The sequence below is a fragment of the Nannospalax galili genome, unplaced genomic scaffold (assembly GCF_000622305.1).
Source record: "Nannospalax galili isolate Female #2095 unplaced genomic scaffold, S.galili_v1.0 scaffold402, whole genome shotgun sequence".
Classification (NCBI taxonomy): domain Eukaryota; kingdom Metazoa; phylum Chordata; class Mammalia; order Rodentia; family Spalacidae; genus Nannospalax; species Nannospalax galili.
In genome coordinates this window covers 2,438,642-2,455,301 of record NW_008348875.1, presented here as the reverse complement: position 1 = coordinate 2,455,301, position 16,660 = coordinate 2,438,642, and positions in this window count along the sequence as shown.

Genomic DNA, 16,660 nt, shown 5'->3' with positions numbered 1-16,660 from the left:
AAACTTTGTCTTAAAGAGCTGTAAACTGAACCTCATTATATAAGCCATTAACTGATATGTATAGTGTATTTTCATAAGGACACATTTAAGTCACTCTGCTATAGAAATAATTTTCTTATATTCAAAACAACTTTCTTTTATTACCTTGATAATAGCACCACACATTAAAACTTACTTGGAGAAAGGAGCCTAACTATGTTTAGTTTCTGCTTCTTTGCTTAGTGCTGCTCCTTTATTGCAGAGGCAGAGACATTCTCCTCCAGTCTGACTCTACTCTTGTTCTTTTTTTATTTATTACTTATTGTGTTTTATAACAAAATAAGTGCATAAATATGGAATACACATCGATGTTCTCTTATGGTATACTCAAGTCTTATTTAACTCCTTAATGCATTAATTTATTTTGCAGAACATATTTATTTGAATTAAGAAGCTAATGGAAACTTTTAGTAAAACTTGGGTCCAGAAACTGTAACAAAAAATCAGAAAACAAATTGAGGAATCTAATCTTGTTTTTGCAATTAATTGCCTCAGGCACATACTTAATAGGTGATACTTCTTTACTCATTTTATTAGTTACTTTCTTCCCTTTGTAACAGAATACCTGACAAAATCAGTATAAGGAATGAAGGTTTTATTTTGGGTGACAGTTTTAGGGGACAGTACATCATGGCAAAGAAGTAGCTGTGGCAAGAGTCTAAGGCTTCTGGTATTATCGGGTGTGTAGAGAGGAGGAAGGCAGAGATGGACGCTGGTGCCCTGCTTGCTTTCCTCTTTTCATGGACCCCATCCCAAGGGATAGTGCTGCCTATATTCAGAGTTGGTCTTACCTTGCCACTTAAACTTTTCTGGCAGCACCTTCACAGACACATCTAGATATTTGTTTCCAATGTTATTCTAAATCTAGTCAAGTTGCAAGTAGAAAGTAACCATCGCAATCCTCAAAACAGTTCTTGGAAGAAGGGAATGTATCCAATTTAAGATATTTAGTACAGAATACAGAATACTGGAGAACTGAAGTAAACTTCCAATCACATGTTTCTCTTTTGGAATCTAAATCTTAGTCGACTTTGGTCTACCTTAAAAGATTTACTTTTTGTGTTACTTTTTTTCTCATTTTACAAGAATCTTGGCTTAACACATTTCAGTTTGATACAGTTCAAGCTATGTATTATCTGGAAAAATTATCTTTACTATCATATATATAGCAAAAAATTAGAAGGAAAAATGTTACTTATGAAAGAGGGCTTAAAATCAATTTAAACTGACATTAACTCAATTTCCTTTGGGTAGAAAGCAATTAGCATTAGTATTTGAAGCAAAAGTGTTGGGGTAAAATAATTGGAGCTAGTTATTGCTTCTATTGTCTTTATTAATTATTGGTATAGAAGAGGAATGTTATTAGTCATTATTATAATGGAATTTGAGGTTAGACTCCCACAAGAGTTAGAGTTTACAGTGGCTGGAGAGATGTCTGGCACTGAGGGCCTGAAGGATTCCAGGAGGTCTGCTATAATTTAGTCTAAGTTGAAATCCAAAGTAGTTGGTTCTAAAGAAGTTTTTTAGGGGAGGATAGATTATGGGAGGCAGGTGTATGGGGGGGGAGAGTGGATAATGGGGATGCTTGGACTGGGGAGGGAGGAAGGAGTTCAGATTGGGGGAGGGAGAGTAGAGATGAAAGCATATGAGGGGCTGGAAATCCAGAGGGAAATGTGTTTCCTCTGAAATTCCCTGAAAATGTACATGCAGAGGAGCCTGCACATTGAGGTATATGTACACCTGGGGACTGTATAGCAAGAAGCATAGTGCCAGATATGAGAGGGCTCCCTTCGAGCTGTTGGTCAGAGTGGCCCAAGAGACTACCAAAATAACACAGGCTGTTACCAGAACTCTTGGTTATCACCCAGAACTGGAAGATAAGACCCTATTGCTGAAGACAAAACATACTTAGGACACAGGACTTTGGAGGATACTATGCAATTTGCTAAGGGAAAAAATAAAACAAAGGTCTAACCCAGCCCTAAAGTTTCATAACCATAACAACTAGTTTAGCAAACTACCTCTATTGGTGCAGTAGTGGCGCTGTTATCCGGGGACTAATTAACAGCTATCTAATTGGACTTAATGGGAGTGAACTCATGGGTGGAACTGTAAATATGATCAAACACACATGGTTGGAGAGGTCATAGACCCCAGAGAAAACTTTCTCTGTCATATCTCCAGACAAATGAAATTTCTTACTATATGTTATGGATCCTTATATTTCCAGAAACATACATCACACAGCAAAGAAGTTTCCTTTTGCAAAAGGTGGAGGCTGCTTCAGAATCCCACAACTGGTCAGACAAAGAGAATATGTGCCTGACAGATGCCCATCCCTAGGTAATACACCTACAGTGGAACCTCTATACCTAAGACTCATAGAACATAGTAGAGTAGGGGGTGGTGGGGAGGGTTAGGGAGAAGACCAGTGCATTACTAAACTCTCACCAGCAAAGCTTCCTTATTCAACAGAGTGTGATGCATACAAAGGGCCACAACTGGCCTCGTTATAAAGAATAAGAGACTGCAGAGTGTCTGTCTCTGGATGGGATTGCTGTATTAAACCTCTCCTACCCTACAGCTCAGGGACTGTTGTAGAAGAGGGGGCAGAAAGATTGAAAGAGCCACGGTTGGCCAATGAACATAGGGAAGCAGAGGCTTTCTGGCAATGGTGGCGTCAGGCACAGGATCCATCAGGCATCGATCAGGCAGGGTCCAGATTGTAGCAAGAGAAATGGGTGCTGGGTTGGCCCTAGTCTGTGAACTATTGGAGACTGATTACTACTGGGTGAAGGAGAGTAGGCCTTACCAAGGATCTCTAGATAGGGTGAGTAGACAGCAGTGGATGACATCTGAGTACAAATGCTGACTGGATAGAACTTAATCTATAGGATGGAATACATGAGGTCTGGTAGGAAGGGCATGGATGGGGAAGGGAGGGTGTATAAATTTGATTAAAAACTGATGTATGAAATGTACAAAATCTAGCCTGGTGTGGTGGTGCACACCTTTAATCCAAGGACTCGGGAGGCAGAGGCAGGCTGATCTCTGTATGTTCAAGGCCAGCCTGGTCTACATAGTGAGTTCCAGGACAGCTGCGGTTACAGGGAGACCCTGTCCCCCACGCCCTCAAAAAAAATCATCCTGGGATTGGAGCTGGCTCAGCAGTTACAAGCACATACTTCTCTCTCAGGGAGGACTATAGTTCTAATCATGTCAGGTGGCTCACAGCTGCAACTCCAGCTCTAGGGAGCTCTGTGCACACACACACCCACAGACACACACGCATGTGCATGCCTTTAATCCCAACACTTGGGAGGCAGAGGCAGGGTGATCTCTGTGAGTTCAAGGCCAGCCTGGTCTACATAGTGAGTCCCAGGACAGCTGGGGCTACAGGGAGACCCTGTCTCAAAAAGACCAAAAAAATTTTTTTTTTTAATTAATCAATCAATTAAAAAAATTTAAAATAAGTTGGTTCTGTTCTCAGTGGAGGAACATGTCAGGAACAAGTTGAAACTGCCAGTGAGAGAGAAAACAAGCAGGCAAAAAGCAAAAGCTCCCATCTCCCATGCCTTTTATATGGGAGGTCCTCAGAAGGTAATGCCCCCATTTAGGGTGGGTCTTCCAACTTCAAATAATCCAATTAAGAAAGTTTCTCTCATTTCAGTCAATTCCAGATCCAGTCATGTTGACAGCCAAGGTTAGCATCACAATGGTATTGAATCTTATGTATCCAATGTGCATAGGGAAAAACTAGGAAAAGCTGTGGTCCATTATGTGGATTTTACATAGTATACAAAAATTATGCTCGATCAAAACTGGCCCTATGACGTCATAGCAACTTTAAGTGAATATCCATTTTTTAAATTAGGGGAAGGCATTTCTCACCCCTATCTTCAAAACATTCTGTATACCATGCCTAACTTAGCTCTCCTACCATAGCATGGTTGTGCTTCCCTGAACTTTCTTTTAGGAACTCTTCTTTCAATTGTTGACATTCCAACTGTGCAGATCATGCATTATGAAACCTCCTTTTTGGCAGTATATCTTTGTCTAACATGGAAAGAAGATAATGTCTGTCATTATTTTCAATGACAGACAAAAGGCATTAGCATCAAACGGGCCACCCCACCATTATACTGAGAAACAGCCTGAAACTTTGCAGAATCAATACCCCTGATTTCAATTCTCACTATGTCTTATTCAATGATTTAAAGTATAAATTTACAGCAAAATATTTATCAAAAATATCCTAGGAATCTTTAATGCATTAGTATAATTTAGAATTTTTAATTGTTATAAACTATTTTAAAGTATGCTGTAGGTGTTCCCTTAGTAATGCCCTGTATCTCTGCAGATATAACTTTCATTTGTCTTTTGCTATCAGTGCAACTCAGTCCCTCCATTTTTGCTAATATTTAATAAACTTTCATTTATTCACCTACTATAAACCAGCCTATCTCCTGTTACAGGGATTATAAGGACAAACGTATTATGTTTAGACTGTTTTGAATATAGTAAAATTTCTCATACAAGGAAAACAAAGGACAAAAAGATAATCTTGATATTTCAAATTCCTAGTCTTCAGAGTAACATCTCCTCACTTTTTTTTACATTTAGTTGCCAGCTGATCTTAAATTCGTTCTCAAGCACAGACTAGCCTTGAACTTATGATCTTCCTTTCTTACCCTTCTAAGTAGCTGATATTATAGGCCTGAACCACCAGGTTAGTTTACGTTAATTTTAAAACATAAATGTGTAAAATCTGAGTACATGCTTAGAAATGCAACAAAGCAGATTTACTTAAAATGTAGAAGCAGACACACCCACATTGACCATAACAAAGGAGACTCATTTTAGAGAATGAACTTGACAGTTACTGAGCAAGGAAATAAATGGAAAAACCTAAACCAACAGCCCACCTAAGTGGTGAGGCAAACACATTGTTGCTACAATGATATAAAATAGCCGACATATGTAGTTCTTAAAAAATACAGCTATATAACCCATACTCTAGGAGAATATTATCTAAGGAATAAGTGTCTGAGTGATTTTGCATGATGTATTTCATGAACAAGAGATATTTCAAAAAGGAACTAAATATGTCCAAAAATGAAATTCATGATAATTTTTTCTTTTTAAAATTTATTTATTTAATAACAGCATAATTAGAAGCAACATCTCATTACAGCATTAACATATTCAATAACAATTTCCAGAGAAAAGGTTCATCTCTTTCAGTATTGGCTGTAAATTTTTAGGTTCACAGTTGAATTATTATTATACAATATTAAACTCAGTATAAACCCTATAAGATATAAAATTGAATGAGATATTAACCTTTAAAAAAGATCTCCATTTCATTTTAAAATATGCTGTTTCATACACATCTAACACATTTTCACATACACACTAACACATTTTCACATGAGTCTCTAATCTCCATGTATCTCATTATTACTCATCAAAGTTGGTTACTCTCCGAGATCCACCTGAGCATGGATATAAAATCATCAGGTTGATTTCAATGGTAATGTGTTTCACCTCTACTAATTAACATGGAGCAAATTTTTATGCTTCTTCCTCAAATATAACTCATTTTTTAAAATTTGTTGAGTTTTTGTGTGTATTTCATACAGAACATCCCAAACAATCTTATTCATCTATATACCCACATCCCAAATGGCACATTTCCGTAGTTCCCCCAACCCCCACTTGAGCCCATATACTCTGTAATCTCTTTTACTAACCACTGTGTTGTCAGTTTCCCCAACCATTCTCTGGTGCTTGACCATCAACTGAATCTAGTCAGCCTATCTAGAGTTCCTTGTTTTAGGAAGATCAGCTCTTTACCATCTAGTAGCAATAAGTTGCCAATATTCTTTCAGATAAGATTGGGGTCTGCTGTTCATTTTCCAAGTTCTATTCTGGGTTACTGTCTAGGAGTCTCTTGGGCCACCCTGGCCAACAACTCAAAGAAAGGTATCTCCTCTCTGGAGTTGTTTCTTGTTATGTAGCTTTTAACCACACACACAGACTCTTAAAGAGGTATACTGATCCCTTTAATCTTTGGTTATACTTTCCTTTTGGGTGTTTAAGACCACACAGTTGGCCCAGATAAACCAATTCATTTTTACTCTTAAGGTCGTTTGAGTATTTGTTCCTCAGGCATCACATGGGACTGGGAGGATCCTCTGGCTCCTTTCCTTTACCAGTTCTGTCTATGCGGAAATAAATCAAAGGTCCTACTCGACTGACTGGCTTCACTTGGAAGCATGGAGGAAATGTTTGCTCTGTGTTGACTCTCCTCTTCGTAGACTGGACACTGGTCCAAGTCCATTTGATGGGGTCTCCATAGCTTCCTTGATCAAGAGGACAGGTAATGCACAGCAGTCACAGGGCATTTTGAGAGATGCTCGTAGTCTCCTGGAGCTTAGTCGACCTAGGAGGGCAAGGAACAAAAACTGTCCTTTCTGTCACTCTGACCAAATTAGTATAGCCCTCAAAGTATGTGGATATCAAAAGTTAGATATCCAAGAAGGTTAGTTCTACCAGTCAGGTAGTTTTACTTACCATTTTCTACATAGAAAAAGCTTGGGCAAGACCAAACATTCTCAGATAAACCTTGCCTAGACATGTACTATATTCCTTGAGCTAGTTGTATGTATAATTTTTCACTAGTTTGTTTGATTAATATGGTTCCCTCAGGTCTTTTAAAACTAGCTAGGTATTATTTATCTCTCACATTGTCTAACCCTTCCACTGTGATTTCCCCATCTAAAGTGCCCCCATTTCCCCACTTCTCTCTTATTAATACCCTTCTCTTATGGTCCCATCTCTCTTGAGCGCCTTCTTTCCCTTTATCTCCTAGGTTCCTTTTATAGCTCTCCCTCCCACCTTCCCTTAAAATAAGCTTATTTTGTAATCCATATCTCCCTTATTAACACCTGTTTCCTACTGTTCTTCTCTTTCAGATTCTTTCTTTTCCTTTACCTCCCTGTTTCCTTCCCATTATCCTGGTTCCTCTAGTTATGGCTGGATACACACTCACTTATAAGGATTTAGTGCTAGGATCCACATATGAGGGAGAACATACATTGATTTTTTTTCTGAGTCTGTGTTGCTTCACTTGTTATACTGAGTGAAGTAATAAATACATCTCTTCCCTTTTTAAACTTTTAGTACACATAAACTGGGTGCACGAAGTTGCAGTAAGGTTTTAATATGTAAACAGAAATATTTCTAAACATGATTGTAATTAATTCCTATCTTCTCAGAACTGAATTTATTTTTATGCAAGAACCCAGTATATTTGTGTGGAGAAATACTAAAAATAAATCCTGTTATATGAAAATAAGTAAGTGCTCACAATTTTGGATTTAGAAGTCTTAAGTCATCATTTGCCATAATGAGGCTATCTTAGATTTGCTCTTTTTTTGGTAAATTAAATGTTTTATACTTTGAAAACATATAGTGCATCTTTTTAAAATAATAGGATGTTTTTATTTTTTAATTTTGAATATTATGATAGTGTAATAATATACGGCCATTTCTTCATAGATGTTGAAGAACAAGAAGTTGGTCTACAATGATCTTAGGAGATGATGATGACCATTTTGTTGTTGTTGTTCTAACCATGAGGAGCCAGAGTGGGTGAATATTCAAGTTGAGGTTCTGTTTGTTGATGCAATGGTGTCCCTTGTGCCAGAAAGTAGTAACCCATCTTTATTAACAAGTGGGAATTGTGTCTCTTCTAAAGAAACATTTTCCCACAGTCAAAAACAAGAAAGAAAAATGAAGAAATAAAATATGAAATGGTTTCTTGAGCTTCAAAGGAGGCACTGTTTTTTGTTACCCTACCTGCTCAAGGCTTAATAAACCCAGATACTCACACCATGATGATTCCTGGGTTTGTTCATTAGCAAAAAAATGTATTTTAATAATTAAGATGAATGAATTATAATAGCATCTCACTGAATTACTGACTTTGATGAAATAGGAGTGATATCATTTGAATAATTCTTCAGCATGAGTCTCATTGACTTAAATGGTAAGACGCAAATAAATATTTTATACCACTATAAACGATAGCTTGATGTCTATGAAATGTCTTCATTTCTGGACATCTCTCTGTCTCAAGTTGGTGTTGCCCACTCCCACTTCTGTCTGCAAGTAACCAAGAGACCCACAGATTTTATTCCCCAGTAAATTACCACTAGGGGGCAGCAGGAGTTTATTTAATCTAAAGTTAAACAAAAATATATGTTTTAAGATATCAAAGTTTACACCAGTGCTGCTGATAGAAGCATAGGAAAAGTTCCCCATTATGAACCTTAGAGAGAAGAACAGTAAGATACAGGGGGTTAATAGGGGATAAATGAATAAAATGGGGGCATTTAAATGGGAGGAGGGGAGGGTTATAGAAGGAACTTTGAGGATAAAGAGAAAGAAGGAACTCAAGAGGGGTGGGACCATAGGAGACTGGTATTACCAAGGGAGAAATGGGGAAAAAAGGGGGATACTTTAAATGGGGAAGTCATGGCACAAGGGTTAGACAGGGAGCGAGAGAAAGAAGAGAGAAATAAATATTGCCTAGCTAGTGTAAAAACAAGAGGAAATCATATTAGTCCAACAACCTAATGACAAATTATACATACTATATCTCTAAATGAGTCCATGTGTACAGCTAAAGGCTACATAAGATGGAACAGTGCTAGACAGGAGAAACCTTCCTTTGAGGTTTGACCAGCGTGGTCCAAGAGATTCTCAAAATTGTACAGGTTACTGCCATAGCTTTGGTGCTTCCCAGAATTTGAAGGTAAGACCCTACTCCTGAAGATAAAACACACTTTGGACAAAGGATTTGGAGAAATGGAGCTGGAAATGACCTGGAAGCCACCACTGAAGGCTAGCTATCAGCTTGCCTTGCGTATAGCTTTGGAAAACACTAAGCAAGAACATCAATGAACGGTCCATCACCAACTTCAAGAACAAATAACCACATCAATGACCAGCACAGCATACAACGTTGGTTCAGTAGTGGCACGTTTATCTTGGGGGCATTCAACAGCTATCCAATTCGACTAAAAGCCCACTCAATGGAGGGAAAATCATGTGTGGTACTGTAAACACAGTCAAATACACATGGCTGGGAAGGTCATAGATCTTAAAGGAAAATGTCTAAACTGTCACATCCACAGAATAATGTAATTTCTAACTATGGGCAAAATATGTATCCTTATATTTAGAGACAAATATCCCAGTCAGCACTCATCAAAAAAGCTTCTTTTGTGCCAGATAGAGACTATTACAGAGTACCACAACTGGTCACACACAACCATTGTCTGTGAATTGCCCAAATCAAAATGGCACATCTACAGTGCAAACTCTACACCTAAGGTTCATGGAACATAGTACACGGGATAAAGAAAACAATAATATCTCAATTCTCATTGATGAAGCTCCATCAGGCAACAGAGAGCCAGAACACAAAAGGTCACAAATGGCCAAAGTATAGAGACTTAGAGTCTGCAGAATTCTGGTCCTCGGACAGGACTCCTATATTAAACTTCTCCCACCAGGGCTCAGAGACCATTGGGGGAAGAAAGATTGTAAGAGCCAGGGAGGAGGTGCAGGACCATATGGATATAGAGTCCTACAAGCTCCTGGGACCTTGCTCATATGAACCTATAGCAAGGGTGTCAGCATGTGCAGGACCCATGCAAAATCAAACAGACAAAAACTCAGCATAAAACTGGGGAAATTTTACAGTTGAGCCCAATCTTATTTGAAGAAATATTGGCAAATTATTATTGCTGAGTGAGGAAGAGCTGATTTTCCTAAAGTGAAGGACTCTAGATAGGCTGACCAGACCTCAGTAGATGAACCTGCACTGAGGAACGTCTGGGGACACTAACTTGATACAATAGACCTTAAGAAAAATGACAGAATTTGTGAATTCCAGTGGGGAGGCTATGGGACCATGCCAGTGGGGAGACGGTATAAAGATGATTAAGATTGATTGAGATAGTCTGTATGCAATACACAAAAAATCAGTTTAAAAAAGTTCTCTTCATATTTCTTTCCAAAGGATGCAACTCTGGATTTTTCTTTAGAAGATGACCATAAATCAAAATAGGGTATTAAAAGTCATAAGGAGACTTGAAAAAGCTTGAATTGTAAAAAATGAGAAAAGCAGTTAATCTCAGAGCTTAAAATTCCCAGTTGATATAGGACCACCCCCAAATGAAATTAAACGAAGAAAAGTCATTAGCAATATCTTGAATCTTAGTCTTGCCTTTTCTGAAGGATTCTAAAATTCTTCCTCCCTCTCCCACTTCTACCCTCGAAGTTTAAGATTGCCATCCCGCCCCTGTGTTCCTGTGATAGCTTCCCAGTTTGTCTTTCTGTTCCCCAGACTACTGGGTGTTACTCACATCTCCCTGAAACTAGCACTACTGTTGACTTAATCTGCTGGTAGTGCTTCTTGCCCTTCATCTCCTTTGCAGGTCCTTCTTTTCCTTCCTGACCTCAAAGTCCTTTCCTAAACATTTTAGCTTTATCTATTTATACCCCTTTGTTAGTGATATCACACTGTCAATAACTTTAAAGACTAGGTCAATTCCTTTAGGTCTCTCTAGACCCAAAAGTGTCATACTTCACTGCTTAGTTTCCAAATCCATTTCGCTGTTGAAAAAAAACAGCTGAAACACAAGTCTGAAATCTCTTGATTCCCATGCTTCTCCCAATGAGTTCCTCCACATTTCTCATGTCTAAAGCTAAGAGCACTCCACCTCTGTTACTCTTGCTAAAACCATGCCTCTTGTGGCTCGAGAATACTTATCATATTCTGGGTCAATTTCTGTCAAACTGGCTCTCCAAAACTTTTCAGAATCTTTCTCTTCTCCCCTTCTTAGCATCATTTTGGTCATATGTTCATATGCATGGTGACAATTGCCTCCTAACTTACCTTTGCTTCCACTTTTAACCTAATAAGATAATGCAAGCAAAAGACAATCCTTTAACAATTAAACAATGCCATTTTTTCATTAGTGACATCTTACTTGCCAGACTGTAAAATTTCGTGTTCATGCTGTTACCTCTCCTGGAACCAGGCTGGCCCTAGAGCTCAATGATCAGAATCAGCTTGTGAAGCTAGAGAGAAGGTGTGAAGAAACCCTGTAAGGAAATCAAGTGCACAGACCTTTCAGAGAAGTCAAATTGTCAGGGAATGGCACCACTATGCAACTGAACAGAGTGGTCAGTTACACAGGCTATCAATTTAGACCTATGATGCCTCTAGCAGGCCCAGCAGAACCCCACAGTCCACTCTAGTCATAATTACTCATTGTGAAAAGAAAAATGGTTTTTCTTTCAGGCTATTATATATTGTTTATTATACGGTAATAGACAATGGAAAATTTCCTTCACTTACTCTGCCTGGCTTCTTGCCTTCTTCATGGTCATGTGTTAGTACTTATTACTATATTATATACACATATATACAAATATACATACATATGTACTTCCATGTGCATGAATTCCTACTTCTTCCTGATTATTTCAGAATTCCATGATATTCAGTTTGGAAGACTGTGCTTTGTGTCTCTACTATAGAACCAAATATAATGACCAATATGTTTACAAAGTTAATTTGGGCTTTCTAATTGCATTGTTTTTCTAGAAGCAGAAATTTTCATAGAACTTTTTCTTTCATAAGATGGAAGCTTAGTTGGGTGGGGTCTTGCCTTGAGGGTATTCTTTATAGAGTACAATCTAGAGACCTCTCCTTAAAAGTTCTTTTTTAAGGGCTGGAGAGATAGCTCAGCAGTTAAGAGCAATGGTTACTCCTGCAGATGACACTGGTTTGATTTCCAGCACCACACGGTAGCTAATAACTATAAGTAACTCTAGTTTGAGGGGCTCTGATACCCTCTTCTGACATCCCTGGGCCTTGTAAGTCATGGGAGCATGCAGAAATACTCATAAACATAAAATAAAAATAATCAATAACACATTTTTAAAAGAAAATTAAAATGATACAAAGCATATAAAGGAAACCAGTCATTGTCTAGACTATGTTTTAAACTGTGGGTCAAATAACTAGGAGAGGGGCTAAGGGTACATAGCTAGGGAAGACTAGGATCAGCTCTCTTACCATGTCCTGTGGCTAAGGGGAAACCACCATCCAGGCTTGGATGAAAACTTTCCAATGCAGCATTAGGAATGGGGCACCCACATTCCTGCAATTAAACCCTCATGAATTTCTCTGTAAGTATGCCCAGTTAGCTCACTGGTTTCCTAGACTGAAGTTTAGCATAATTCTACCATGATTTGTCCTTGGGACTAGGGGAAAATGGGGACAGCTGTAGTTTACACCTTCCTACAAAAGGAATTTTAAGAATATGTGTATATTTTGCATTTCTTTCTGTCCCACTTGCTCTTTCTCATTGTATATCTGCACAATACTCAGTATTAATAACCACACCACCAATTCAATGTTAGGCTCCCTTGACATTTCATCCTCAAAAAAATTAGTCCATACATTTAAATTTAGCTTCAGGCATCCCCTTAGGTAGTGAGCAGATGACAACCAGATTCTCTGCAAAAATATTTCAGTTGCTGTTTAAGTATTATTTTTGTTCTAGGCTCTTACTAACATGGCCCAGTAAGTTCTGCTTACAGCATTCTATCACTTTTCTAGTCTAAACTTCCAATATCCTTTACATGTCTCTAAAACAAGCAAAACAAACCAGAACAAACAAAAAAGCATTGCTATGTTCTTCACAGCAACAACCCACTCACAGGTACCAACTTCTGTGAGAGCTGCTTTTCTGTGGCTGTGATGAAACATGATGACCAAGGCAAATTATAGAAGGAAGAGATTATTGGGAATACGATTCCATAGGGCTGGGAGGCATGGATAGAGGCAGATGGAGCACAAAGCTGAGGGCTCACACCTGTAATCAAGCAAACTGGAAATGCACTTCTAAATCCCACCCCCAGTGATACAGTTCCTCAAGCAAGGTCACACTCCTAAACTCACAAATTGGGAACAAAGTAGTCAAATAATTGAAGTCTCTGGAGGACATTTTCATTCAAACAACCACACTTGCGTTGTAGAAAAATGCTTCTGTCTTCTCTCTTAGGAATCTATGCTTTACTAAAGACATTTGATAGGCAAAGCTACAACGATTCTTTCTTCCTCAGATGTAGAACTCACAAATCCCAGTGGGATAAATGAAAAAGGAATTTTAATTCAACGAGTCTCTTGGTGGTGTGGGCATGCAACTCTTCATGAAACTAAATGTTCTACGTAACATCTAAATATAAATCAATAAACGTAGGTCTCCTCTATAAACTAAGTATTTTCATTTCTTTCTCCCAGAGCAATTCCAGTGACACTTTTTCAAAATTGTGATGCACCAAGAAACATAGTAGGAATATTCACTGAGATCTTTTCAACTATCATTTGATGGGCGGGGGTTGGACAGTGAACAGAATTGTCCCTATGTATTCAAATTACATTGGTGATAGAAATTTTCAAAAGAATTACTTCTGGTAGGATTTTGATTAGGACTACTATATGAATGCAATCTAAATCAGTTCTTTAAAATAGAGATACCTGGGGGAGCTAAAGAGAGAACTCAGTTTGCAAAGCGCTTGTTGCCAGGGAGCTAAGTTCAAGTCTCACCGTTGATGAAAAAAAGTTATGACTGATGGTGATACATTTTTGTAATATGAGCTTTGGAAAGACAAGCTAGACAGGCAGACCATTGGAGCTCACTGTCTAGGCAGACTAGTCTGGTCAGAGAGCCACAGGTACCAGTAAAACGCCTAGCCTTAAAAACAATGTCTATGAGTCCTGAGGAACAGCCCCTGATGTTGACCTGTAGCATACACACACACACACACACCACACACACATTCAAAGGTATGTAAGTATGTGGAGACATACTTACATGTACACACACACACACACATGCATACACACACACATACACACACAGAAAAAAAAACAAGGAAACAAAGTAGAGGTACTTGAACTAACAGGAGACCACCTAAATGATGTTACTAATGTTTAATGAGTTGGCATAGCAACTGGCTTAGGAGACATGGCATGTGCCCTGGTCAGCGATGAAATTGGTAGCTAAATTTGATTCCTCCAACTCCAATAATAGAGATTTAAAGTAATTGTCTGTGGGCCAAGGACATAAAAAGGAAAACAAAAAAAGTAGGACAGACTTTGAATTGTCATATCCTGAAATAGCCGTAGGCATTGTCAAAGATATGTGTGAATAATGAGCAATTACATTCCAGAAAAAATAGAAGAAATGTTTAACACAATGTATCTTTTATTAACATTTGTACTTATTGCAATTCTTAAAAATTGTCCTTCATAATGTCTAGAAAATAAATAATTCATAAAAGATCAATCTTAGTCTACAATAGTGTCCTAATTTAATTAATCTGAAGATAATAAAGCAAATGATTAGAAAACTTGAAAAGACAGAGGAAGAGGAGACTTAAGCAAGGAAAGAAGATGAAAAAGAGATATGAAGATACTAGTTAAAAGTCCCTGCATTAATCCCAGCCTACAGCAAAAAGAAGACTGTCTGAACAAGGATGAGAATAGCACAAACCTATGGATATATGCACAGGTATTTAGCAGGCAGTTTGATAACATGGTCACCTAGGAAAACAAAAAGAGCAAGTTCTACCTTGCAACCCATGATGTCTCCACCCTACAAGCTTCTAACCAGCTTTACAGTAGCAGACATGGGTTCCCTTCTGAGGAGCGGGCATCCAATCCAATCTGAAGGTGATTGGTTGTCTTCATAAAAGTCATGCCACTAGGCATAACTTGCCTGGCTGGTTGATATTGCAGCCTGCAGTGTCCAGTACGGGTTAAGACCACTGGTGTTTTTCTCTGCTTGCACAGCAGATTCTAGCACTATGAAATCTTGGGAGAGAGTTTGTGGTCAGTTATAGGTTGATTTCTCTAAGTCCTGCAACTAAACTATGTGGTACCTTCAGCAATATTGTTTTAGCATGTGGTCATAGTGGGCAGCTAAGAGCAGTGACAACAGCTTGTCTTGTTTGTGGTGCTTTTGAGGCCTCCTTGACAATGATTCCTAGGGAGGTAACTGATTCCTGGCACTGAGAGTTTAATAACCCATGCCTTTGGTAGCAGCGTTTTCTCCATCCATGCATGACAGTTCAGGAATAAGTGACCGCGAGTGCTCGCCAGTCGATTGGATATCTATACTACCCTCCCGGCTCTGAAGATGAGGCTGAAGCAAGAGGATAAAAAGTATGAGGTGAACCTATGCTTCACAGGGAAGTGCTACACCTTGTCTCATTGAAAACAAAACAAAATTCAAAAGAAAAGGCAGAACAGCACAGAACAAATAAAAAAATCATAAAACATTTTTGAAGCTTTACATATTTATAACAGCTGAAAATTCTTCTTACTAAATTTCCAATTTGTTTTAGTTTAAAGAGCAGCCATGGGCTTTATTGATTGTTTGGCACTAAAAATTATATATACCAAGACACCTCTTCTAATTTTCACCAGAACCTTGCACAGTGGATTTATTGTTCTCCTTGTTTAGGTGACACTATAGTTCAGCCAAGCTAAATGCCTTGAGCATCATTATATGATTAAGTAAGTGACAGAATAGGCTTTGATTTCAAGGCTGCCTTCAAATCCCAAGGTATTTCTCTAAACAAATCAATATATCTGAACTTTTAAAGCCAATAAAATACTTCAGGTTTAATTGTTTCACTTTTCATAGGTGAAAACCAAGGTCTAAATAGGATAGATGATTTAAAAAATAAAAATGAGAACATTTGAGTCCGACTTCAAAATAGAACATCGTCATTCCATTTGCTTCAAATATCCCGATCATTAATCCTATGCATATATACACATGGGCATGTATGTGGCTTGAAATATGTATATACAGAAAGAAACTTTCCATCTGTGTCTTCCTCTCTGTTTCCAAATATATCAAAATAATATGTGCAAAAACAGGCAGAAAACTTTGTTATCTTTTCTATACACACTAAGTGTTCCTCACATTCAATGCTACACACCTGGTGGGTAGATAACATGATAGCTGTTGTCCAATCTGATTGATCTTGGCTGCTGTGTGTTCCATGAAAGTTTCCACAAAAAACATCCACCAATGCTAATTCATTTTCAGACTTCTTATTTCCTTATTTTAGTTTTTTCTAAGATAAGTATTACATATTTATATTAACATTCAGAAAAGTGCTTGCCTTCCCAAACTGCACACTTAATAAAGAGCCCATATTCCTTCCACGCTATTTCATCTGAATGAGCCTTTCCAGCTTCAGACAAAGCTAACTGTGTTTTACAATTGTGTTCACCCGCTGTCTATAGCTTCAGTCTCTAGAGCCCTTCTCTTTTCTGTGTTTACCTTCCATCTTTCATTCACTCATAAGGCAAATAGAACCCTACACACACACACACACACACACACACACACACACACACACGTGTTTATGTGCAGAATGCCACAGGGGGTGATACTGCTTTGTCTCCAAGCCACATACTATCCAGGAAAAACCCCAAGCAAAAACCCCAATGCAG